The sequence below is a fragment of the Meles meles genome, chromosome 3 (assembly GCF_922984935.1).
Source record: "Meles meles chromosome 3, mMelMel3.1 paternal haplotype, whole genome shotgun sequence".
NCBI lineage: Eukaryota > Metazoa > Chordata > Mammalia > Carnivora > Mustelidae > Meles > Meles meles.
The window spans coordinates 67,117,827-67,145,398 of NC_060068.1; the positions used below are offsets into that span (position 1 = coordinate 67,117,827).

At 35.8% G+C, this 27,572-nt stretch overlaps 1 non-coding gene across 1 annotated transcript; it reads left to right on the forward strand.

Annotated features, from left to right (window-relative positions):
* The first annotated feature begins 11,437 nt into the window (after positions 1 to 11,437).
* On the forward strand, positions 11,438 to 11,543 carry LOC123939500. Its single transcript, XR_006817881.1, has one exon. It is a non-coding gene; the product is annotated as a U6 spliceosomal RNA (small nuclear RNA).
* Positions 11,544 to 27,572: the final 16,029 nt, after the last annotated feature.

Consider the following 27,572-nt stretch of genomic DNA (forward strand, 5'->3'; position numbering starts at 1 on the left):
ATAGTCAGTTTAATAAAATTTAATAGACGCCCATTTCTAGTACCTTACTCTCAGGCCCACAACCAAATAGAAAATCAGTCCACTTGGAAGAGAATGTTACATCATTTAATCACAAGCCCTGACAATACTGAAATCTGGCATTCAGTAGTGATATCTGCGTATGATAAAATAAGAACTAAAGATATGTGCAAGCTTGAGTAGTGTGATAACTGAACATATTGGTGTAAAATTTTTCTGAAGGTATCTGAAATTTTACCAAATCCTTTTGAGTAATTTCTCTAAGTTCCTAAATCTACTTTTTATTATGTAATTACTTGGATGGTTAGGAATGCCTATAAGCTAACTTTAAAAATAATTTCATTATGAACTCATCAGAGCACCAATTTAGTAGACTGCTCGTTCAAGGAAAATTATACATATAAGCTATGTTTAGATGATGAAAATGTGACTTATAAAAATGCATACTATTTTTAATGTTTATTATTGATTTCTGAATATAGTTGGTATAACATACTTATCCAAGAGCCTATCAATTTTGGTCTAAAACTTTTCCACTTGAAAGTTCCAATTCATCAAAATTTGCTAATCATTTGGTAAAATAGTGTAAACCTCTTGTTTTCCCTTACTCTTAAATGCACAGAAATAGCATTTATTCTCAAACACATTACACATTGGTTTATGACATATTTCACAAAGGCAAATAAAACGATTATTTAGTGACTGCCACCAACACACTTCACTTGGAGGAAAAAGATAGAACAGAAATAGCAGGCATGTTAAATTGAAGATTGGAAAGAGCAAACTGGTATCAGTTATAAGAATACATTCAGAGATTTCTAAGCAGTATTTCCTCTCTCTTTCAAGTCTGACTTTATAAAGGAGAGTTGATAATCTAGAATAACAATACTAATAGCAATAATCATAATACCATAATTAAATGATTATTTGGCTTTGTAGTTCAAGGAAAACAAATATAGTTATATTTATTTTTTAAAAATCATTAATTTTATGAAGCTACATCATTTCCTTTGAAATTAAATATAGATAGAAACAAAATACTAAATAATCTGTCTTTTTCCCGTAGTAGATACATGTTTGTTTTTCCTCAACTATTTCACCTTCATCTAGAAAGAGCCTCATCAAACTCTCAGGGTTTTTGTTTATTTTTAAAGTTTTTACATACTTTGAAATAATCATATTTTACAGGAAGTTACAGAGATAGTACAGAGAGCTCCAGTGTACCTTTTGCCCCATTTCCTCCACTGGTTACACCTCACGTAATTATAGTACAATATCCAAAACAGGAACTTAACCTTGGTACAATGTGCATGTACAGCTATCACTATACCACTATAGTGTAGAGTGGGGCTATAGGGCTGTAGGGCTGCACAGCCGCTACTACAATCAGGATATAATACTATTTACTCCATAACCACAAAGATCTCCATCTTGCTACCTCTTTGCAGTCATACCCACTCCTTTGCCCAAACCATCCATAGCCCTAGAAACTTAATCAGTTTTCCATCTCTATAACTTGTATCATTTTAGGAGTACTATTTAGATAGGATCATATAAGATCCTGAATTTAGACTGGATTTTTCACTCAACATAATGTCATTGAGATTTCTCCAAGGGACTGTCACATGTATGATTGTACATTCTTTTTTATTGTTGAGTAGTATTTCATAGTATGGATATACCATAGTTTGTTTAGCCATTCACCTACTGAGGGAAAATTATTTTGTTTCTAGGTTTGAGCTATTAAGACAAAACTACCAAGAACAATTATGTATAGGTCTTTAGGTGGATAAGCTTCTATTTACTTGGTAAAACGAAGAGTGCAATTTCTTGGTCATATGGTAAGTGTATGTTTAGATTTTAAGAAAAATACCAGACTATATACCAGACTATATTCCAGATCATCTCTACCATTTTACATTCCCATCAACAATGTAGAAGAGATCCTCTTTCTTTGCATCCTTGCCACCATTTGGTATTAGGACTAGTGTTTATTTTACCTGTTATTAAAGGGTATAGCAATATCTCATCATGGCCTTCATTTGTATTTCCCTAATGACTAGTGATGTTGAATATCTTAATATGTGCTTATTTCCCATCTATATATTCTCTTCAGTAAAGTATCTCTTCATATCTTTTGCCCATTTTATAACTGGATTATCCATTCATGTTGAGTTTTTTAAGTATTTTACTTATGAGTCCTTTGTCACATACATGGTTTATAGTTTATCTTTTCATCTTCTCAACAAGGTCTTTCCCAAAACAAAAGATTTTAATTTTAATGAAGTCCAATTTAGTTTTTTTCTTGCATAGGTTGTTATTTCGGCATCATGACTAAAGTTCTTTTTCAAACTCTAGTCCGAAATGCTGTCATCACTGACATCTTGACACCAAGAGTGGTGATTATTACTGCCTTATAGGTTGTATGTTCAGGTTCTACTTCACCTTTACTGGAAAAGTGGGTATGGAGTCTCAGCTGTTTTGTCTTATTCTTTCTGTCTGTTTCGTTTGACTTGTATAGAGCAGCTATGCCCAAGTTACCTATCCTGCCAGGCTGCCCTTTTAGTGATCCTTTGACTAGAAAGACTACCCTTCTCTTGGGACATTTTTTGTATGTACCCATTGCCCTTCCCAGGTTGCCAACACTACAGTATCCAATCTGAGGTACATAAGTTTAGAAGAAACCTCATGGAACTCACCACTTTGTCTTCCCTTGGAATCTCAAGATCCTTACTTGGTCTACCTTCTTCTCTCCATCTTTCATTATCCTTGTGTTCATTTTACACATTATGTCCAAGGTTTTTAGTTATACTTTTCTATTCCTCCTGCTAAGTACATCTACTCCATCTTTTCAGAAGCAGAAATATTAGTTTTCTTTGAATCATCCAGATTTTTCCTGTACCTCATTCTGTGTCTGAGTTGGTCATTTGTAGGCACTGCATCCTCCTGGACATGGTGATTTGTTCAAATTTTTAAGTGTAATTCAAATAAGGCCAATTAGAACTGATCAAGTCTACTGGATTTTGCTGAAATTTCTAGGAAAGAAAACTCTTCTTAGGAGATTGTTAAATTGAAAATATATCAGTCTGCAGTTGTGGATACTTATTTTCTTATATGATGAGAGGCCACACATTAAAGTAAAATCACAACAGAAGACAACAAAGGCAAAATATGGAGAACGAGTTACTATTCACTGATGACAGTTTGAGTCAATGGACCTGGCAGGGTCCTGAATCTAGCTTTACTTTGTGCTGTTCAATTTGGTAATCTAAAATGCCCCATCATTACTTTAAGGTAGTTTTTCAGTTTTTATCACCAAAGGATCACTGAAATATATTAATTTCACTCATATTTCTGCAGAAGTCAATCATCCTATGCTCCTGCAAAATATCCCATGGTCCTTTATCAGTGTTTAATATGTCTTGGCTTAATCAAAGCTAAATCAAAAACCCTGGGAATGTAGAAGAAACAGGCTATCTTTTTAGACATTTTAAGGATTCCTCCCCACTCAAAAATAGTCAGGAAAAAAACGCTTTTTAAAATCTATCTGTGAGGGGCGCCTGGGTGGCTCAGTGGGTTAAGCCGCTGCCTTTGGCTCAGGTCATGATCTCAGGGTCCTGGGATCGAGTCCCGCATCGGGCTCTCTGCTCAGCAGGGAGCCTGCTTCCCTCTCTCTCTGCCTGCTTCTCTGTCTACTTGTGATCTCTCTCTGTTAAATAACTAAATAAAAAATCTTAAAATAAAAAAAATCTATCTGTGATAAAAAAATACTCACAAAAATTATTGGGTCTTTCCTAATAAACACTATGAGACCATGACCTTATGTATAAGCAAAAATGGGCAGTATTTGTCAAAAAATGAAAATAATCATCATGCCTTCCTATAATCTACGAATGATGTAAATAACATTCTAGGAACAGAAATAAAATAAAAGTAACATATATAATAACATAAAGAAAGCATCTTTTGGCATAAATGAATATGCATATATAACTGAATATATGTACATGCTAAAATGGTATATGCTAACCTGCACTTCTAGAAACCCAGTCCATTTTATTTTCTATATTATTCAATGCCATATCATTCTACTCCTTCTTTTGTTGTCTTTAATGTTGATTCACCCCCTATAAATTGCTTTGTTTACCCTTTAGTAGGTTAAACCCACCCTAAGAGAACAAGTTGTTGTATACATACTGACATGAGACTTTTGTGAAGTTAGAAACTCAATATCTGAAGGAAAAAGAATTATTTGAAAAGTAAGCACTAAATAGAGAAGGCAATATTCCTAAAACAACTTTCAACTTTGACCAGTCCTATATCAAACTAGCTTTCAGCAGAAGTTGTGATCTAAAGTAAAAAAATGTATTTTAAATGATCATAAATATGAAAATCACATCATGGCTCATTTATTTTTATATCCTCAGGCTAGTATAAAAAATGACATGGAATAGGTGTTCAATATATTCATCGCCTGGGTAACTGAATCAGTGAATGAGGAGTCAGGAGCTTCAAGAAGTATGGCTTGATTAGGTTTCACTTTGAGGTTTTCATACCCTTTTTTTCCCTCTTTCCACCATAGTTTCTTTAAGGTTTTCAAATTCTTGTTCTTGATTATCTGCATATCGTTTGGCTAAATTCTTGACTTCTCTGTCTAAACTGAAATACAAATGGCAACTTTTCTCTCAGAAAGCTTTTGTAGAGTAAAAACTGTTCAATTCAGGCCAACCTGGCTTGGACCTACTTCAAAGACCCCCCTGTCTATGTCCATAGCCTCTGAAATCTACTTTTTACTTTTTCTTAGCTGAGTTTTAATAACTGCCACTTTCCTCCTGCTGGTAGCTTACAGGCAATGAAAGCAGCTACTTAGGTTAGCATCCCAAAGAGTTTGTTAATGGAATGACTGCCTGAGAAAGGTAGCCGACTGAAGCACAGTTTGGAACACATGTGAGGGGAAATGGTGGATTAGAAGAGAAGAGAGCCACAAGTTGTGTCCAATCCATTTTCTACCACAATCTTTTCTCTCTTAATTACAGCAAACCATACACCTGGCAGGAATTTTATTGTTAAGATCTAAGTAAAATACAAGATACTTTTGGATTAGTTTGTGGGACATTTTCACTATATCAATAGGCTGTTTTTATTCTGTAAGAGGTTTTCAAGTTCATACTGATTTAACATATATTTAAAAGTCTTTGAACCATAAATGCAGGTTCTGATAAAAGATGTTATTATTTTCATGCATGCAACTGAAACTCCTATGTTCTATTCACTTTTTTTTTAATTGCCAGATTCACTAGAACAGGTTTTTCTTTCAATTTTTATTGTTTAAATTCATTTAAAAACACGAAAGTACAAAAATGTATTTCTCCATGAAAATCCAAAATATAGCAGTTAAGTTTAACGTCACTTCATTATCATCCTTAAGCAGTTTTCTCAACCACCTGTCTCCTGTCACTATCTCCTGATAATCACATTTATTGTTTGGTGATTATCCTTCTAGATATTTGTCAATATACAATGAATATTCAATTTATTTTTCTTGATATCAAAGTTCTCTGAAATAGATTTCTTTTCTTTTTTTAAGATTTTACTTATTTTTTTGTCAGAAACAGAGAAAAAGAGCACAGGCAGGGGGAGCAGCAGGCACAGGAAGAAGCTGGGAGCCCAATGTGGAATTCAATCCCAGGACCTTGGGATCATGACTTGAGCTGAAGGCAGATGCTTAACCAACTGAGTCACCCAGGCATCCCTGGAATGGCTTCTTAATTGAGATTTTCTTTCTTGGTTTTATAATCTTGACCATAATAAAGTTTTTTTTTTTTAAATAAAGATTTTTACTTATTTATTTGACAGATAGAGATCACAAGTAGGCAGAGTGGCAGGCAGAGAGAGAAGGAGGGGAAGCAGGCTCCTTGCTGAGCAGAGAGCCCAGTGTGGGGCTCGATCCCAGGACCCTGGGATCATGAGCTGAGCCAAAGGCAGAGGCTTTAACCCACTGAGCTGCCCTTGACCATAATAAAGTTATAGATCTGACAAGACTGAGCAAACTATCCCTTACCTAGATAGTGTTATGATACTCTAAAAACAAAGAGCTTTGAGCTCCTACAGTGCAAAATAAAAATCAAAGTAATAATAAAATAATATAAATTAAAACAATAAAAATATAAATTAATATTTTAATACAAATGTAATATTCAAAAATAAAAATAATTCAAAGTAGAATCATAAGGTTGAAAACAAGCTCCTAGACATGTGTCTGGTGCATAGTAGGTTCTTAATGTCTTATAATTTTCCTTCATGAGTTATGAAACTGCTCCTTTTAAAGTACAAAAATGGAATATGTATAAAAATTAACATATCACAGTAAATCAGTGTTTGATTATTAAGAAACATACAGAAAGTCATGTGTAAAAAGAAAAGTGCTAACATTCATAGAAATGAAGGAATTTAGATTAAAGTTATCTATCAAAGGAATCAGAGGAAAAAAGTGATATAACATCCTTTGTAACTAACCCCACTGTGCTGGTGTACATTTTGCAGCTTCATTGGAGTCATCTAAATTTCTTGGGCAAATAAATATTTAAGAACACTAAATATGTTTTTAGCAACATCTAAATATTCTCTGTAAAACAGACACGACTCACAGGACTAAAAACTCATCTTTCAGTTCAAGTATTTTTTTGTTTGTTTTCCAATCTGTAAAACTTAAATGCTTTTTTTCACCATGGCAATGGCACCCAGGGTTTGCTATGCATACTAATTTTGAGAGAATGTATTATTTATTATTTCCTCAACAGATCTTAATGGCTGTATTTTGTGTTTGACGTTTCAGTAAATAAATTTTTAAAAATCTCCCTTCTTTGCCCCTTCCCTGCTGAGTTCCTGTGCCCCATATGCCAACTTTGAGGCAAGACTGAATCTTTACAGCTGAGTTTCAATCTCTGAACATTAGTTTGCAATGGAAATGCTGATGCAGCTTTAATTATAGTGGTGTTAACTGCTCCATTATAATTAGAGATCTGCTGACCCTCTTAACTGGTTTTGCTTTCAGAACATCATGAGACAGCCTCCTTTTGCCAGCCATTCATCAGCTTCCTTTAAATTTGGTAACAATTTAGTAGTAAATGTGTTCCTTAATATAGTTTATTTGGCTGCTAAGAAGTTGGATGTTCCTCTCAGATCCTAAATTCTGGGCTACAAGGGTTTAAAGGAAACTAAGGAGATAATTTAAGCCATCTCATTGTTCTTAAGTCTGAAAGGTACCTCAGTATTCATCCTGAGATTCTTTCCCACATTTAAAGCTATTTGAGTAAGCCATTTCCTCTTTCCTCTACCTACCTTATCCCAGCTTCTAACATCTAGTCCAAGAACAGTCTACTTGCATTTATTTTTGCTAGCTTCAGTGGAGATGGAAAACAGCTGGTCAGCCCCACCCCCTAGCCCAGGAACCCACTCATTAATACAGTGATTCAGACAACTCTTAACCCCCTCCCACTATCTCCTAATCCTTAACTAGTTCACACTTACTGGTTTTAAAGAACTTGAGTCGCCTTTTTTTTTTTCTTTTAACAAATATCAGTATAAAGCAACTGAGGTATATTGGATCACTCAAATAAAACATTTTCTGGGCAGATTAAAAAACAGTTTTCATTTAAAACAGAAACAAAACAAAAACAAAAGTTCCTATTCATAGGTGTACTAAAAATTTAATAAAGTTATTTCTGAAATCAAAATTAGCATATATTAGCAAATCAAAATTAGCAAAATTAGCGAATTATATATATATATATGTATATATATATATATATATATACATACACACATATATTGCAGCGGACCTCAACTTCTGACATGCGCCTGAATACTTGTTAAAAATTCTGATTCAGTAAACCTTCTGCGGGACCCAGGAGCAGGCACATGCAACAAGCATCACTCTCCCTCCCCCACACCACCAACCCCTTGATTCTCTTTCAGATGGCACAGAACAAACACAGGGAACACTGTGACAGCAGTTAGATAAGCTAACTTCACTTAGAACCAAACTAATAAAACATCTAAACACAGCTGTAAGGAGAGATTTGAGAATTATCCATGTCCATTCAGTTAGACTATTTCTTTTTTTTTTTTTTTAAAGATTCATTTATTTGACAGATAGAGACCACAAGAAGGCAGAGAGGCAGGCAGAGAGAGAGAGAGAGAGAGAGAGAGAGAGGAGGAACAGGCTCCCCGCCAAGCAGAGAGCCCGATGCGGGGCTCAATCCCAGGACCCTGGGATCATGACCTGAGCTGAAGGCAGAGGCTTTAACCTGCTGAGCCACCCAGGCGCCCCAGTTAGACTATTTCTTAAAATTTGAATGCTCAACTGTACTGACATTTATATAAGTGTATAATCAGGTTGTAATAACAGCCTTGCAAACTCAGTCACAAAAAATAATAATAAAAAAAAACAGAAATGGCTCTGGGTAACTTAAATAGAAAATGCATTTGTTAAAAGGCTAGTGCATAGCAGACTGAATTACAGAAAAAATGGAAAACTAGGTTTGAAAAACAGAAATAAGGTATGAAAAGGAAAGCTAAGAATCAACATAGAATAAGTTAAGAATGATGTTGGTAAGGCGACTGCCATTAATACATTTTGTTGATAAAATGCACTCTTCTCTCTCCACCACTACCACCTAGAATAGGTTTTTCCATTCTTGTGTCTTGTATTCACTCCTTGGAGTTTCAAAATTCAGGGGAAACAATCCAGTTAATTGAACCCAGACCCTATGATCAAGCCCTGGCTCCTGCCAGAAAATGACATCTTTCTAATATCCAGTCATGTATAATTAAATGTTTTGAAAAGACCACATGGCCCAATAAAGCTACAGACTTTGAATACAAAGTATGTCGAAAATAGTTGTTATATATAGACTTGCAATAGATTCTGTTGGAAAAATTCTTATCCTTTAGAACAACATCCTGGAATTCTCTCTCAAAGAATATGGTAGGCATACCACCTTACTTTCCAAGTAAGCTATATAAGCTTTATATCAATGAGCTTACTATTCAGTATTCAGTTATTTTCACCTACATGATGTGTGCACAGTTTTGTTTTGTTTTTAAGATTTTATTTAATTATTTATTTATTTATTTGACAGACAGAGATCACAGTAGGCAGAGAGAGAGAGGAGGAAGCAGGCTCCCCACTGAGCAGAGAGCCCTATGCGGGGTTCGATCCCAGGACTCTGGGATCATGACCTGAGCCGAAGGCAGAGGCTTTAACCCACTGAGCCACCCAGGCGCCCCGTGGGCACAGGGTTTTGACAGATGTTTAAACATATATGTTTAACATATATCATATAATATATACATACATCATACTATATATATATACATGTATATATATGTAGCAAAGTTTGTTTTCAAATAATTTGTACAAATTTTATTGTGTTGTCTTTTATTGCAGAGTTTAGAGGGTCTTTTGTATTCTGGAAATGAGTCATTTGTTCAATATGTATTTTGACAATATTTTATCTCAGTTTGTGTTTATCCCAGCTTTATTTTGTGAATAGTGTCTTTTGAGGATCAGATTTTTATTTTAATTATGTTTAACTTATCATTTGTCTTTTATAGTTGCTTTCTGTGACCAGTCTAATAAATCTTTTTACTTATATTTTCTTCTCGAGTCTTTATAGTGTTAGTATTTATATTTAGGTCTATGATTCATTTCAACTTAAATTTTGTATATATGTAAAGAGGATATCAGGTTTTGTTTCCATATCCAAACAGATATCCAGTTATTTCAGCACTATTTATTGAAAATGTTTTCTCCATGGAATTATTTTGACATCCGACTTGAAATGAATGAATCTATATGTATATGTCTATTTCTCAAATTTTATTATGTTTTAGTGACCCATTTTATTTTCTTAAAATAGTGACACATTTTCTTAAATACAACTTTTTAGTAATCCTAAAGCTTAATGTAAGTCTTCCTACATACTTTGCTTCTTTAATTTTGTTTTGGCTATGCAATATCACTTGTAAAAGTGAATTTTAGAAAAAAAAATAAATATAAATTTTAGAAAAATTTGTCAATTTTAATTTTTAGAAGTTAGGTGAGTTTATGACTGAGAAGGTGTTCAATTCATTGATCAATTTGGGAAGAAACTGACCTAAAAATACCTTAACAGCATTTTGTCTTTGATTCCAAGAGCATGGTATGTCTTTTCATTCATTCATTCATTCACTCATTCAATTCCTAAATTTAGTTCTGTGCTCAGTATGGAACTTGAATGCACAATGCCAAGATCAAGAATCACATGCTCTACTGACTGAGCCAGACAGGCTCCTTTCATTTAAATCTTTATCTTCCTATAATCATGCCCATCTCAAAAATTCTTTTATTTCCCATTTGTTTTCTAATATGTATTTGACATATATTTACTGATGCTTAAATCTAGCTTAATTCACTTGTTAGTCTACGAGTAGCTTCATACCATCTACAAATTTCTATGCAGACAATGTTATCATCTGTGTATATAAGAACAGTTATGCTTTTTCCTTTACATTTGTTTCTAATTCTAACATCTGGATAGTATCTAGGTTACCTTCTATTAATTGTTTTTCTTGGGCTACACATCAGATATTTCTATTTCTTTACAGATCTAGGAGTTTCTCGTGTACATAGAACATTTTTTTTTTTAAAGATTTATTTATTTGACAGATAGAGATTACAAGTAGGCAGAAAGGCAGGCAGAGAGAGAGAGAGGAGGAAGCAGGCTCCCAGCCAAGCAGAGAGCCCGATGCGGGGCTCGATCCCAGGACACTGGGATCATGACCTGAGCTGAAGGCAGAGGCTTTAACCCGCTGAGCCACCCAGGCGTCCCATGTACATAGAACATTTTGAATGATAGAGAGATTCTGCTATATATTAGTTACCTCTGAAGAATGCTGGGTTTTGTTGTTGTTGTTGTTCTTCTTTGCTTTTTGTTTTATTTTATTAGGTAAACTAAAATGGCTTGGGCTCAAACTCAAAACTTACTGACCCTGCTATGGAAAACAGCTGAAGTCTTTGCTAATTATCTTCAGACTTGTAGATGTTCCTTCGTACCACTACTGGACTTTATCCATACATGTTTACTCAGATATTGGCCAACAATTTGGGCAGAGAGGATACATAAATTGTGAGCCCTGCCCCCACCACGACCCTTTCCTCTCCTTGATTTTTTTCCTCACTTTCCAGCTTTTCCACAAAGCCAAAACAGTCCGCTAAGTTTTCCAGCCAATACGGATAAGTTTTAATGAGCTTTCTGCTCAAATTTTACCCACCTTACATAAGTTAAACTAGGTGGTACCCTCAGGGAGAGGAGAACCCACACAGACAAGAGTAAATTTTATCCAACGTGGTTTCTTTTTCAAAGGGTATAATGCCATGCTTGCTTTGGCTGCATATATACAAAATTGGAATGATACAGAAAAGATTAGCATGGTCCCTGTGCAAATACAACACATAAATTTGTGAAGGGTTCCATCTTTTTAATAGATATGCAGAAAAATAAAGAGGAATCCAAGTATATCACTAAAGAAAGCCAACAAATTGTGACAGAAGAGCAAGAGAATGAGGAACAAAGGAAAACTACCAAAACAACCATAAAACAAGTAACAAAATGGCAATAAATACATACATATCGATAATTACTTTGAAGATAAATGGAATAAGGGCGCTAATCAAAAGACAGAGAGTGAAGAAATAGGTTAAAAAAAAAAAAAAAGACCCATCTGTATACTGCCTACAAGAGAGGCATTTCAGACCTAAAGACATATGCAGATTGAAAGTGAAGGGATGGAGAAGAATTTATCATGCAAATGGATGCAAAAAGCAAGCTGGAGTAGCAATACTTGTATCAGAGAAAACAGACTTTAAAACAAAGACTAACAAGAAACAAAAGAGGACATTATATAATCATTCAGGGGACAACCCAACAAGAAAATATAACAATTATATTTCTATACCCAATATGGAAACACCCAAATACTTGAAGTGGTAAATAACAAATATAAAGGAACCAATTGATAGTAATACAATAAAGTTATGAGAATTCAACATTCCACTTACATCATTAGGTACATTATCCAAACAGAAAATCAATAAGGAAATAGACACTTTGAGTGACACATAAGACCAAATATATTTAACAGATATATTTGGAACTCCATCCTAAAACAGCAGAGTACATATTTTTTTAAGTGCACACAAAACATGTGCACTTATTCCACAGTATACCATATAATAGGCCAGAAAACAAGTCTTAACAAATTCAAAAAATATCGAAGTCATTTCATCCATCTTTTCTGACCGCAATGCTATGAAACTAGAATTCAACCACAAGAAAAAATCTGTAAAGACCACAAATACATAGAAGTTAAATAACATGCTACTCAACAATGACCAGGTTAACCAGGAAATCAAAGAGGAAATAAAAAAATACCTGAAATAAAAAAGGAAAACCTAATGGTCCAAAATATTTGGGATGCAGCAAAAGCTGTTCTAGAGGGAAGTTTGTAGCAATAAAGGCAACCTCAAAAACAAAACAAAAAAGTTTCAAATAAACAACCTAAACCTTACATCTAGGAGAGTTAGAAAACGGACAGGTGAAAAACCAAATAAACAGAACAAAGGCAATAGTAAAGACTAGAGCAGAAATAAACAAAATAGAAACTAAAAACAAAATAAAACCAAAACCAAAAACAAAGCAATAGACAGATCAATGAAACCTGGAGCTGGTTCTCTGAAAAGATCAACATAATTGATAAGCCTTTATCCAGATGCATCAAAAAAAAGAGAGAGAGGATTCAAATAAGGTCAGAAATGAAAGAGTAGAAACAAACAACACCAAAGAAATACAAACAATTTTAAGAGAATGAAAAATTTTAAGCCAATAAATTTGACAAGCTAGTAGAAATGGACAAATTCCTAGAAACTTGTAACCTCCCAAATCCAATGAGGACAAAGTAGAAAATGTGAATGTGAATGTAATTACAACAATTACATTGAATCAATAATCAAAAAAAACTTCCAACAAACAAAAGTCCAGGACTTCAGAGACAAATACCATCGAACATTTAAAGAAGAGTTAATATCTATTCTCTCAAACCATTCCAAAAACCTGATAAAGAAGGAAAACTTCCAAATTCTTTCTGTGAGGCCAGCATTATCCTGACAACAAAATCAGATAAAAACACTATGAGGCAGAGAGAGAGAAATACAGAGGATTATCCTTGATGAAAATAGTACAATAATCGTCAACAAAATATTAACAAACTGAATCCAACAATACATTAAAAAAATCATTCACCATGATTAAGAGGGATTTATTCCTGGGATGCAGGTGTGGTTCAATATTTGCAAATCCATCAATATGATACATATCCATAAGAGGAAGGGTAAGAACCATACGATTATTTCAACAGAGACAGAAAAAGCATTTGACAAAATACAACATTCATTCATGATAAAAATCATCACCGAAGTAGGTTTAGAGGGAACATACCTCAACATAATAAAGATCACATATGAAAGACCAACAGTGAGAATCATACTAAATGGTGTAAAACTGAGAGCTTTTCCTTTAAGATCAGGAAAAAGACAAGGAGTTCCATTCTCACCACTATTATTCAACATCATACTGGAAGTCCTAGCCACAGCAATCAGACAACAAAAAGAAATAAAAGACGTCCAAACTGGTAAGAAGAAGTAAAACTTATATTATTTGTAGAGACATGATATAATGTATGGAAAACCCTAAAGATAGCACAAAAATAAAAACCTACTAAAATTGATAATTAAATTCAATAAGGTCAAAGGATACTGAGTCAACACACAATAATCTGTTGCATTTCTAAACACTAAAAACAAAGCAACAGAAAAAGTAATTAAGAAAGCAATTTCATGAATAATTACACTAAAAGAAAATGCCTAGGAATAAATTTAACTGAAGAGGTAGAATATCTGTACTGTGAAAGCTATAAAGCATTGATGGAAGAAATTAAAGATGACACCAAAAATTGGGAAGATATTCCATGTTCAAGGATTGGAAAAACAAATATTGTTAAAATGTCCATACTACCCAAAGCAGTCCACAGATTTAATGTAATCTTCCCAAAATACCAACAGCATTTTTCACAAAACTAGAACAAATAATCCTAAAGTTAAATCCCTGAATAGACAAAAACAATGCTGAAAAGCAAAAACAAAAACAAAACAAACAAAAACTCCCCACAAAACAGGAGATATCAAAAGTCCAGATTTCAAGTTATATGACAAAGATATAGTAATCAAAATAGTTTGGTACTAGCACAAATATAGACACACAGATAAATGGTGCAGCATACAAAGCCTAGAAACAAACCCAAAATTACATGGTCAATTAATTTTTGTCAAAAGAGGCAAGAATATGAAAGGGGAAAAAGTTTCTTCAACAAATGGTATCAGGAAAATTGGACATCTACATGCCAAAGAATGAAACTGGACCACTTTCTCATACCATACACAAAAATAAACTCAAAATGGATTAAGGAACTTTGAGGTGTGAAGCCATAAAAACTCTGAAGAGAACACAGGAAGTAATTTCTGATACTGGCCGTAGAAGAGTTTTTCTAGATGTCTCCTGAAGCAAGGGAAACAAAAGCAAAAATAAACTATTGGGACTGCATCAAAATAAAAGGCTTCTGCACAGCAAAGGAAACAAGTCAACAGAACTAAAAAGCAAACTACAGAATGGGAGAAGATATCTACAAATGACATATCCAATAAGTGTTAGTATCCAAAATATATTAAAAAAAACTAATACAACTCAACACTGAAAAAACAAATAATCCAAACAAAATGGGCAGAAGACGAGCACCTTCATGGCTCAGTCAGGTCAGTGTCAGGCTCTTGATTTCAGCTCAGGTCATGAGATCAAGCCCTGTGTCAGGCTCCATACTTGGCAGGGAGTCTACTTGAGAGTCCCTTTCTTCCTCGTCCTCTGCCCCCACTGCACCACACACACACACACACACACACACACACACACACACACTCCCTCTCTCTAAAAATAATATAAATCTTTAAAAAAAAATGGGTAGAAGACACAAATACACATTTTCCAAAGAAGGCTTCCACATGGCCAACAAATTCATGGAAAGACACTCAACATTCATCATCCTTAGGAGTATGCAAATCAAAACTACAGTGGGTGTGGTGCATAAACAATGAATGCTGAAACACTGAAAAGAAATAAAATAAAATGAAAAAAAAAACCTACAATGACATATTACCTCATACCTGTGAGAATGACTAAAATAAAAAACACAAAAAACAAGTGTTGCTGAGGATTTAGGAGAAAAAGGAACCCTCTTGCTCTGTTGGTGGGAATGCAAACTGGTGCAGCCACTGGGAAAATAGAATGGAGGTTCCTCAAAATTTTTAAAAATAGTGCTACTCTATGATACAATAATCACACTACCATGTAGTAATGAAATACAAGAACACTAATTTGGAAGGATATATGCACCCCTAAGTTATTACAACACTATTTACAATAGACAAATTATGGAATCAGCCCAAGTGTCCATCCACAGATGAATGGGTAAACAGGCACACACACAAGAATATTATTCAGTTTGTAAAAAGAATGAAATCTTGCCATTTGCAACAACACAGATGGGAGCTAAAGAGTATTATGCTAAGCAAAACCCGTCAGAGAAAGACAAATATCATATGATTTTACACAGATGTGGAATTTAATGAACAAAATATCCAAAGGAGGGAGAGAAAGAAAGACAGACAAACCAAGAAACAGACTCTTAACTATAAAGAACAAACTGATGGTTATCAGAGGGCAAGTGGGCGATACAATGGGAAAAATAAGTGATGGGGATAAGAGTACACTTACCATGATGAGCACTGAGTAATGAAATGCATAGAACTGGTGAATCACTATATTGGACTCTTGAAACTAATTTGTTTCATATCTATCTATCTATCTATCTATCTATCTATATATATTTCTTATATATATAGTTAACTGTATGTTAACTATACTGGAATTAAAACTTAAAAACTTAGAAAAAATGTCATCCTATTTTTATTTTCAGTCATTTTTCACTGTAATCAAAAATGTGTTTATATATACTTCATTTCTAGTTTATAATTATGGGCAGCTGATTAAAATACCCTGGTATGACTGAAATCAGAATCCCTTTATATTTTCATATTTGTTTTTTAATAATAGTTTTCTCATTTTTGAAATGGGTTACTTTTTCATATTTGTAATGAGTTGGAAGGTATGTCCACTTACAATTCATGACCTTATTTGGAGAAATGGTCTCTGCAGAAGTAATTAAGGATTTTGAGATAATCATTCTGGATTATCCAGGTAGGTCCTAAGTACAGCAAATGAAGTTCTTATAAAACAAACAAACAAACAAACAACAACAACAAAAAAAACGGAGAGGGAAACTTGAGACATAGGGAAGAGGAATAAATCATGCAGAGTTGGAGATAGGTATGTGGGTTAAACAGCCCACAAGTCAATGAACACCTGAAGCCACCCCAAGTTGCAGGAATCAAGGAAAGATTCTCTTCTAAAGCCTTTGAAGAGAGAACAGATGTAATGTTATTTTGATTTCAGATTTCTGGCCTCTAGACCTGTGAAAAAATAAATTTCTACTCTTTTAAGCCACTCAATTTAAGGTTATTTGTTACAACCTTCCTAGAAAAAGGTGCAGTCAAGTTTCTGCTCCTATAACAAAATACCGTAAACTGAGAGTCTTATAACCAACAAAAATTTATTTCTCATAGTCTCAGAGCTTGAAACTCCAAAGTCCAGGGTGCCATCATGTTTGGGTTTTGGTGAAAGTCCATCCTTTTCCATGTTGCAAACTTCTCGTTGTATTCTCACATAGTATACAGGGCAACAGAGTTCTCTAGAGTCTCTTTTACAAGGGAATTAATTCCATTTATATGAGATCCCCACCATAACCTGATCATTCCTCAAACCTCACCACCTAATGCCATCACAATAGGAGGTTAGGATTTTAACATATAAATTTGGGGGGGGGGATAAACATTCATTCAATTGCAGAAACTAATACAATATTTAAAAATGAGTAATAGAAAGTTAAGTACAGGCTCTGTATGAAAAGTGGCAGGTTTTGACTGGGGTATATTACAGTTGGTTGAGTCATTATTCAGTGACATTCAATTGCCAGAAAGGGAGAAGGCTTTTCCCATTATCTGCACCAACTATTCTAGTTTTTCTAAGATTTTTTAATCTCAATTATCTAGATCAGAATACTAAATATCTATCCTGAAGACAAATGACTATCTCGAGATTCAGCCTATGAGAGCTTAAATCGTGCATGATTATCTTTTTTATTTTGGAGCATTTTTCAGTCTTTTTCATGTATCATTGTACTTCCCTTTAAATAACTAAAGATGCACATAATAATCTAGAATTCAAGATTTGTAACAGTTCCTTTTGCTACCCCCTTTTGTTCTAATTTTAAGGTATCTTGAAAAGGAACTGATTTAAATAAGGCCATTTTACCATCTGAGGGGGAAATACTGCTAGATATTTAAGTGTACATTCAAAAACGTTTGCCTCATTTTACGGATGAGAGAACTGAGATCCAGGGGCTTTAAAGTAACTTACTCAAACATACATAACCAGTCAGTGGCAATTCCAGATTCCTAATGCATATTTGATTGCACCATTCTTAGAAATTCTTGGCTTCACATTTTTTTCAACCAACAGTTGAGTACCAAATATTGGCTAGTCAATAAATACAAATACATAACATTTTTCAGGTTACATGAAGAAAAAGAGGGCAAAGGATAAGGTGTCTCTCTCCCTTCAAAGTATCTACAGTTAAATAGTGGTATATGTGGATATTAGAAAATGTCTAATTTCTATAGAAACTGAAACAATTTATACACATTTTATGTCATAATTGAATGTCCTGGAATATGTGTTTTATATGAGTAGTAGTAATATACCACAGAAAAGAATGACAAAATACACCCTAAAATATTTGTCATTTGTTGGCAAGAACAAAAGGATTTTCTGTGTTTTCTACCTACTGGTTTTGTGTTCTAAGAGCCAGACACAGCCACAAGGCTATTCCTGACAGCCCGAGTCTGTCTGCACTGTATCTGAATTTATTACTCACCATTTGTTATATTGCTAATAAAAACAGTATAAAATACTATCTTGTCACATTAAATCTAAAACAGAAATCTTGTTATATTTCAAGAAATGATTTAATATTTTATTACCTAAAATACTGGTGTGGAATGATGGTTACCACCATTTCTGCGAGCTGCTCACTAAATATTGATTGGGGTAAAAGTTGCAACATTAACTGCATGGGCAAAGCTTTTCAACTTATAAACACTGAGTGTTTAGGTGCCTTGTGACTAAATCAACAGAGCATGGCCAAGGATCAGGATCCCACATATTTCCAAGTCATATATCAACACCTCTAGCTATCCATAGTATTTTAAGTTATTAATGTAATGAACCATCTTAAAAAGTTAAAAAAAATGAAAAAGCAGAATGGAAATAAAGAATTCATATCCCTCACCATGTCTTTAAAAATTATATTAAAATGGCAATACTATAGTAATCCAGTTCAGAGAGAAAATAAAGCTGTTATACTAAGCCATTAAATAACTGGTTTTTGTTCTTTAGAGCATCTGTAATTGAGATCAAATGTTAAAAGTTTTTATCTAGAACTGGCCTATGGTATTTTCTGTGTGTCAAAAAGCAAAGAAATCCTTATAACTAAAAACTCTAAAGTATTATTGAAAGACTAATCTTCATTTTCCCATAATATTGTTAACAATATTACAAAACATTTTAAGATTAAAACACCAAGTTTGGTAGTCCTTCTTAAAATACACGGAATCCATCCTGGAGCGAGGAGTCAAGATGGCGGAGAAGTAGCAGGCTGAGACTACATCAGGTAGCAGGAGATCAGCTCAATAGCTTATCTAAACATTGCAAACACCTACAAATCCAACGGGAGATCGAAGAGAAGAAGAAAAGCAATTCTAGAAACAGAAAATCAACCACTTTCTGAAAGGTAGGACTGGCAGAGAAGTGAATCTAAAACAACGGGAAGATAGACCATGGGGGAGGGGCTGGCTCCCGGCAAGCAGCAGAGCAACGGAGCACAAAATCAGGACTTTTAAAAGTCTGTTCCACTGAGGGACATTGCTCCAGAGGCTAAACTGGGGTGAAGCCCACACGGGGTCAGCGTGGCCCCAGGTCCCGCAGGGTCACAGAAGGATCGGGGGTGTCGGAGTGTCGCAGAGCTCGCAGGTAGTAGAACAGAGAAACCAGCTACAGAGACAGAGCCGAGGACTGAACTCTCAGCTTGGGGTTACCTAGAACTGGTCGTGGGCTGGGTGAGCTCGGAGCAGGGCTGGAGGCTGGGAATATGGGAGTGATTGGGTGCTGTCCTCTGGGGACGCACTGAGGAGTGGGGCCCCGGACTCTCTGCTCCTCTGGGCTGGAGACTAGGACGCTGCCATTTTCATTCCTGTCCTCCGGAACTCTACGGAAAGCGTTCAGGGAACAGAAACTCCCAAAAGCGAACCCGAGCCGATTACTTAGTCTGCCCCCGGTAAGGGTGGTGCAATTCCGCCTTGGGCAAAGACACTGGAGAGTCACTACAACAGGCCCCTCCACCAGAAGATCAACAAAATATCCAGCCAGGATGAAGTTCATCTATTAGGGAAAGCAGGTTCAATTCCTAAGACAGCAGCAGAATTCCAGAGGAGGAGAAAGCAAAGCACAGAACTCATGGCTTTCTCCCCATGATTCTTTAGTCTTGCGGTTAATTCATTTTTTTTTTCTTTTTTCAATTTTTTTTCTTTCTTTTTTCTTCTTCTGCAAAATTTTTTAAAACTTTTACCCTTTTCTTTTTTAACGTTTATTTATTTATTTATTTATTTATTTATTTATTTATTTGACAGAGAGAGATCACAAGTAGACAGAGAAGCAGGCAGAGAGAGAGAGAGAGGGAAGCAGGCTCCCTGCTGAGAGAGAACCCGGCGTGGGACTCGATCCCAGGACCCTGAGATCATGACCTGAGCCGAAGGCAGCGGCTTAACCCACTGAGCCACCCAGGCGCCCCTTTTTTAACGTTTTTTGACTAGTTTATCTAAATATATTTTTTTTCTTTCTTTTTTTATATTTTTTCTTTGTTTTATTTTTTAAATTTTTTTCTTTTTCTTTTCTGAACGTCTTTCTATCCCCTTTCTCCCCCCCACAATTTGGGGTCTCTTCTGATTTGGTTACAGCGCATTTTTCTGGGGTCTTTGCCACCCTTTTAGTATTTTATTTGATCCTTCATATCATCTTATCTGGACAATATGACAAGGCGGAAAAAATCACCACAAACAAAAGAACAAGAGGCAGTACCAAAGCCTAGGGACCTAATCAACACAGACATTGGTAATATGTCAGATAAAGAGTTCAGAATGACGATTCTGAACATTCTAGCCGGGCTCAAAAAAGGCATGGAAGATATTAGAGAAACCTCTCTGGAGATATAAAAGCCCTTTCTGGAGAAATTAAAGAACTAAAATCTAACCAAGTTGAAATCAAAAAAGCTATTAATGAGGTGCAATCAAAAACGGAGGCTCTCACTGCTAGGATAAATGAGGCAGAAGAAAGAATTAGTGATATAGAAGACCAAATGACAGAGAATAAAGAAGCTGAGCAAAAGAGGGACAAACAACTACTGGACCACGAGGGGAGAATTCGAGAGATAAGTGACACCATAAGACGAAACAACATTAGAATAATTGGGATTCCAGAAGAAGAAAGAGAGAGGGGAGCAGAAGGTCTATTGGACAGAATCATTGGAGAGAATTTCCCTAATATGGCAAAGGGAACAAGCATCAAAATCCAGGAGGTGCAGAGAACCCCCCTCAAAGTCAACAAGAATAGGTCCACACCCCATCACCTAATAGTAAAATTTACAAGTCTTAGTGACAAAGAGAAAATCCTGAAAGCAGCCTGGGACAGAAGTCTGTAACATACAATGGTAAAAATATTAGATTGGCAGCAGACTTATTCACAGAGACCTGGCAGGCCAGAAAGAGCTGGCATGATATATTCAGAGCACTAAACGAGAAAAACATGCAGCCAAGAATACTCTATCCAGCTAGGCTATCATTGAAAATAGAAGGAGAGATAAAAAGCTTCCAGGACAAACAAAAACTGAAAGAATTTGCAAACACCAAACCAGCTCTACAGGAAATATTGAAAGGGGTCCTGTAAGCAAAGAGAGAGCCTAAAAGTAGTAGATCAGAAAGGTACAGAGACAATACACAGTAACAGTCACCTACAGGCTGATAATGGCACTAAATTCATATCTCTCAATAGTTACCCTGAATGTTAATGGGCTAAATGCCCCAATCAAAAGACACAGGGTATCAGAATGGATAAAAAAACAAAACCCATCAGTATGTTGCCTACAAGAAACTCATTTTAGATGTGAAGACACCTCCAGATTTAAAGTGAGGGGGTGGAAAACAACTTACCATGCTAATGGGCATCCGAAGAAAGCTGGGGTGGCAATCCTTATATCAGATCAATTAGATTTTAAGCCAAAGACTATAATAAGAGATGAGGAAGGACACTATATCCTACTCAAAGGGTCTGTCCAACAAGAAGATCTAACAATTTTAAATATCTATGCCCCTCACGTGGGAGCAGCCAACTATATCAACCAATTAATAACAAAATCAAAGAAACACATCAATAATAATACAATAATAGTAGGGGACTTTAACACTCCCCTCACTGAAATGCACAGATCATCCAAGCAAAAGATCAATAAGGAAATAAAGGCCTTAAATGACACACTGGATCAGATGGACATCACAGATATATTCAGAACATTTCATCCCAAAGCAACAGAATACACATTCTTCTCTAGTGCACATGGAACATTCTCCAGAAGAGATCACATCCTGGGTCACAAATCAGGTCTCAACTGGTATCAAAAGATTAGGATCATTCCCTGCATATTTTCAGACCACAATGCTCTGAAGCTAGAACTCAATCACAAGAGGAAATTTGGAAAGAACCCAAATACATGGAGACTAAACAGCATCCTTCTAAAGAATGAATGGGTCAACCAGGAAATTAAAGAAGAATTGAAAAAATTCATGGAAACAAATGATAATGAAAACACAAGGGTTCAAAATCTGTGGGACACAGCAAAGGCAGTCCCGAGAGGAAAATATATAGCGGTACAAGCCTTTCTCAAGAAACAAGAAAGGTCTCAAGTACACAACCTAACCCTACACCTAAAGGAGCTGGAGAAAGAACAAGAAAGAAACCCTAAACCCAGCAGGAAAAGAGAAATCATAAAGATCAGAGCAGAAATCAATGAAATAGAAACCAAAAAAACAAAAGAAAAAATCAATGAAACTAGGAGCTGGTTCTTTGAAAGAATCAATAAGACTGATAAACCCCTGGCCAGACTCATCAAAAAGAAAAGGGAAAGGACCCAAATAAATAAAATCATGAATGAAAGAGGAGAGATCATAACTAACACCAAAGAAATACAGACAATTATAAGAACATACTATGAGCAACTCTACGCCAACATATTTGACAATCTGGAAGAAATGGATGCATTCCTAGAGACATATAAACTACCACAACTGAACCCAGAAGAAATAGAATATTGAACAGGCCCATAACCAGTAAGGAGATAGAAACAGTCATCAAAAATCTCCGAACAAACAAAAGCCCAGGGCCAGACGGCTTCCCAGGGGAATTCTACCAAACATTTAAAGAAGAACGAATTCCTATTCTCCTGAAACTGTTCCAAAAAATAGAAATGGAAAGAAAACTTCCAAACTCATTTTATGAGGCCAGCATCACCTTGATCCCAAAACCAGACAAGGATCCCACCAAAAAAGAGAACTACACACCAATATCCTTGATGAACACAGATGCAAAAATTCTCACCAAAATACTAGCCAATAGGATTCAACAGTACATTAAAAGGATTATTCACCACGATCAAGTGGGATTTATTCCAGGGCTGCAGGGTTGGTTCAACATCTGCAAATCAATGTGATACAACACATTAATAAAAGAAAGAACAAGAACCATATGATACTCTCAATAGATGCTGAAAAAGCATTTGACAAAGTACAGCATCCCTTCCTGATCAAAACTCTTCAAAGTGTAGGGATAGAGGGCACATACCTCAATATTATCAAAGCCATCTATGGAAAAACTCACCGCAAATATCATTCTCAATGGAGAAAAACTGAAAGCTTTTCCACTAAGGTCAGGAACATGGCAGGGATGTCCATTATCACCACTGCTATTCAACATAGTACTAGAAGTCCTAGCCTCAGCAATCAGACAACAAAAAGAAATTAAAGGCATCCAAATTGGCAAAGAAGTAGTCAAACTATCATTCTTTGCAGATGATATGATACTATATGTGGAGAACCCAAAAGACTCCACTCCAAAACTGCTAGAACTTGTACAGGGATTCAGTAAAGTGTCAGGATATAAAATCAATGCACAGAAATCAGTTGCATTTCTGTACACCAACAACAAGACAGAAGAAAGAGAAATTAAGGAGTCCATCCCATTTACAATTGCACCCAAAACTATAAGATACCTAGGAATAAACCTAACCAAAGAGGCTAAGAATCTATACGCAGAAAACTATAAAGTACTCATGAAAGAAATTGAGGAAGACACAAAGAAATGGAAAAATGTTCCATGCTCCTGGATTGGAAGAATAAATATTGTGAAAATGTCTATGCTACCTAAAGCAATCTACATATTTAATGCAAAACCTATCAAAATACCATCCATTTTTTTCAAAGAAATGGAACAAATAATCCTAAAATTTATATGGAACCAGAAAAGACCTCGAATAGCCAAAGGAATATTGAAAAAGAAAGCCAAAGTTGGTGGCATCACAATTCCAGACTTCAAGGTCTATTACAAAGCTGCCATCCTCAAGACAGCATGGTACTGGCACAAAAACAGACACATAGATCAATGGAACAGAATAGAGAGCCCAGAAATAGACCCTCAACTCTATGGTCAACTAATCTTCGACAAAGCAGGAAAGAATGTCCAATGGAAAAAAGACAGCCTCTTCAATAAATGGTGCTGGGAAAACTGGACAGCCACATGCAGAAAAATGAAATTGGACCACTTCCTTACACCACACATGAAAATAGACTCAACATGGATGAAGGACCTCAATGTGAGAAAGGAATCCATCAAAATCCTTGAGGAGAATGCAGGCAGCAACCTCTTCGACCTCAGCTGCAGCAACATCTTCCTAGAAACATTGGCAAAGGCAAGGGAAGCAAAGGCAAAAATGAACTATTGGGATTTCATCAAGATCAAAAGCTTTTGCACAGCAAAGGAAACAGTTAACAAAACCAAAAGACAACTGACAGAATGGGAGAAGATATTTGCAAACGACATATCAGATAAAGGGCTAGTGTCCAAAATCTATAAGGAACTTAGCAAACTCAACACCCAAAGAACAAACAATCCAATCAAGAAATGGGCAGAGGACATGAACAGACATTTCTGCAAAGAAGACATCCAGATGGCCAACAGACACATGAAAAAGTGCTCCACATCACTCGGCATCAGGGAAATACAAATCAAAACCACAATGAGATATCACCTCACACCAGTCAGAATGGCTAAAATTAACAAGTCAGGAAATGACAGATGCTGGCGAGGATGCGGAGAAAGGGGAACCCTCCTCCACTGTTGGTGGGAATGCAAGCTGGTGCAACCACTCTGGAAAACAGCATGGAGGTTCCTCAAAATGTTGAAAATAGAACTACCCTATGACCCAGCAATTGCACTACTGGGTATTTACCCTAAAGATACAAATGCAGTGATCTGAAGGGGCATGTGTACCCGAATGTTTATAGCAGCAATGTCTACAATAACCAAACTATGGAAAGAACCTAGATATCCATCAACAGATGAATGGATAAAGAAGAAGTGGTATATATACACAATGGAATACTATGCAGCCATCAAAAGAAATGAAATCTTGCCATTTGCGACAATGTGGATGGAACTAGAGGGTATCATGCTTAGTGAAATAAGTCAATTGGAGAAAGACAACTATTATATGATCTCCCTGATATGAGGACGTGGAGATGCAACATGGGGGGTTAGTGGGATAGGAGAAGAATAAATGAAACAAGATGGGATTGGGAGGGAGACAAACTATAATTGACTCTTAATCTCACAAAACAAACTGGGGGTTGCTGGGGGGAGGTGGGATTGGGAGATGGGGAGGGGGTTATGGACATTGGGGAGGGTGTGTGCTATCGTGAGTGCTGTGAATTGTGTAAGCCTGGCAATTCACAGACCTGTACCCCTGGGGATAAAAATACATTATATGTTTATAAAAAAAAAAAATTGGAAGGGGAGGCGAATCATAAGAGACTATGGACTCTAAAAACCACCTGAGGGTTTAGAAGGGGCGGGGGTGGGAGGTTGGGGGAACCAGGTGGTGGGTAATAGGGAGGCCACGTATTGCATGGAGCACTGGGTGTTGTGCAAAAACAATGAATACTGTTACGCTGAAAAAAAATAAATTAATTAAAAAAATAAAATAAAAAAAAGAACACATAAAATACACGGAATCAAGTTTCAAAGTGAATGACTTTCACAGTTTGACTGTTTTCATATCCCATCTCTCTTTAGGCTTTCTTGTGGCAGGAAAGAAGTGATTGTTCTATAATATTCAAGCATTCTAATAAATTAAATGGAAAAACCATTCTGCCTCTACCTCCTTTTAGCTTAAGTATGTGTGTGTGTGTGTGTGCGTGTGTGTGTATTTTGGCTGCAATTATTACCAACAATACAGAACGCCTCCAGAAATAAAAATTAGTCATGATTTTCAGAAAATACCTTTAAAATTTTCATTTTATTAGGGAGAGAAAAACATTTCCAGGTAAATTCAATTCCCTATGCTCACCTGTGATTTATCCAGGCACTTATTTTTTTCCTTCTAAATGTTTATTTTACCTTCCTTATACCAATTTCCTCTTCAACACTCTAAGGTTCTTAAGCCATTTATTAAGAAATTAGAAAATTACCAAAAAAAAAAAAAATGTTAAGCATTACCACTCCCAATTTTTATCCTGGGCCAAAATCTCCCATCGTGATATTATTATTTTGAAAAAATGAGAAAGGATGAAAGAAGGAAGGGAAAAAGAAAAGAAGGAAAGGACTAATAAGATCTACAATTTCCAGTGAGAATGGGGGACATCACTGGTAATTTACTTTGCAGAAAATTGCATACATATTCCTGTGTTAAAAGGAGTAAAGAAAAATCAACTGACAAGATTTAGGTTACCTCCTCTAAAACACTCTTAGTGATTATTCCTAACACTGGCTGTCTGGAACAGAGAACAGAATGACTTGAGTAGTAGGTAAGTTAGTAGTAGTACAGGACAAAGTGGCCTTTCAGGTTCTTTTGTAATGCTATTAATAAAGAATCTGCTTCTGGGGTGCCTGGGTGGCTCAGTGGGTTAAAGCCTCTGCCTTCAGCTCAGGTCATGACCCCAGAGTCCTGGGATCCAGACCTGCATCAGGCTCTCTGCTCGGTGGGGAGCCTTCTTCCTCCTCATGCTTTCTCTCTGCCTGCCTCTCTGCCTACTTGTGATCTCTGTCTGTCAAATAAATAAATAAAATCTTTAAAGAAAGAAAAATCTCCTTAAATTCTTAAGTCTGTGTCTATGTGTGTGTAGTTTATATGCCTGTTTCAAATGGCCTCTGCCAAGAAGGGAATATGAGAGTAATATTTGGTACATCTGAATCACTACAGACTTAGAAGTTGATATATTCACAAACGTGCGTTAAGGAATGCACCTTGTTAAAGCTTAAAATCAGTTTTAGAGCTAGGAGGCAGAGACTTTGTCTTTAGAGAGGGCATAGTTGCTTTTCCCCCATCTCTACCCTCAGCCGCACTTTCCAAGAGAAATGATCATGTTTTACTCTAGTCCTTACTCTTGTTTTTTCCTAACAAGGTAAAAGCAAGTTTCTTCTCACAAGTTTATAGAAACTACACAGGTGAGGATTAGATCCAACCTGCACAGGCCACTAACCAACCAAACAGATGGCCACCCCAAGATCACCTGCAAAACAGCAACCTTCTATTTTCATTGTGTTTTAGTTGCCAAATTTGACTTTGCCTCAAATCAAAGCCCTTCTCCTAGAGTGCAGATTATGGCTCAACCTGCTGGCCAGGTTTGTCAGTGACATGCGTGTTTTTGTACTTGCAGCTGTCAGATTGTGTGATTGAGATACCCAAAATGGAGTAGTCAAGAAATTTTGAACCTCTGTTCAACTCTGTTTCTGAGCCATGAAGTCTTAAACTCTTCCAACAGGCTTCTTCTTCTTTTTTTTTTTTTAATTTATTTATTTCTTTTCAGCGTAACAGTATTCATTGTTTTTGCACCACACCCAGTGCTCCATGCC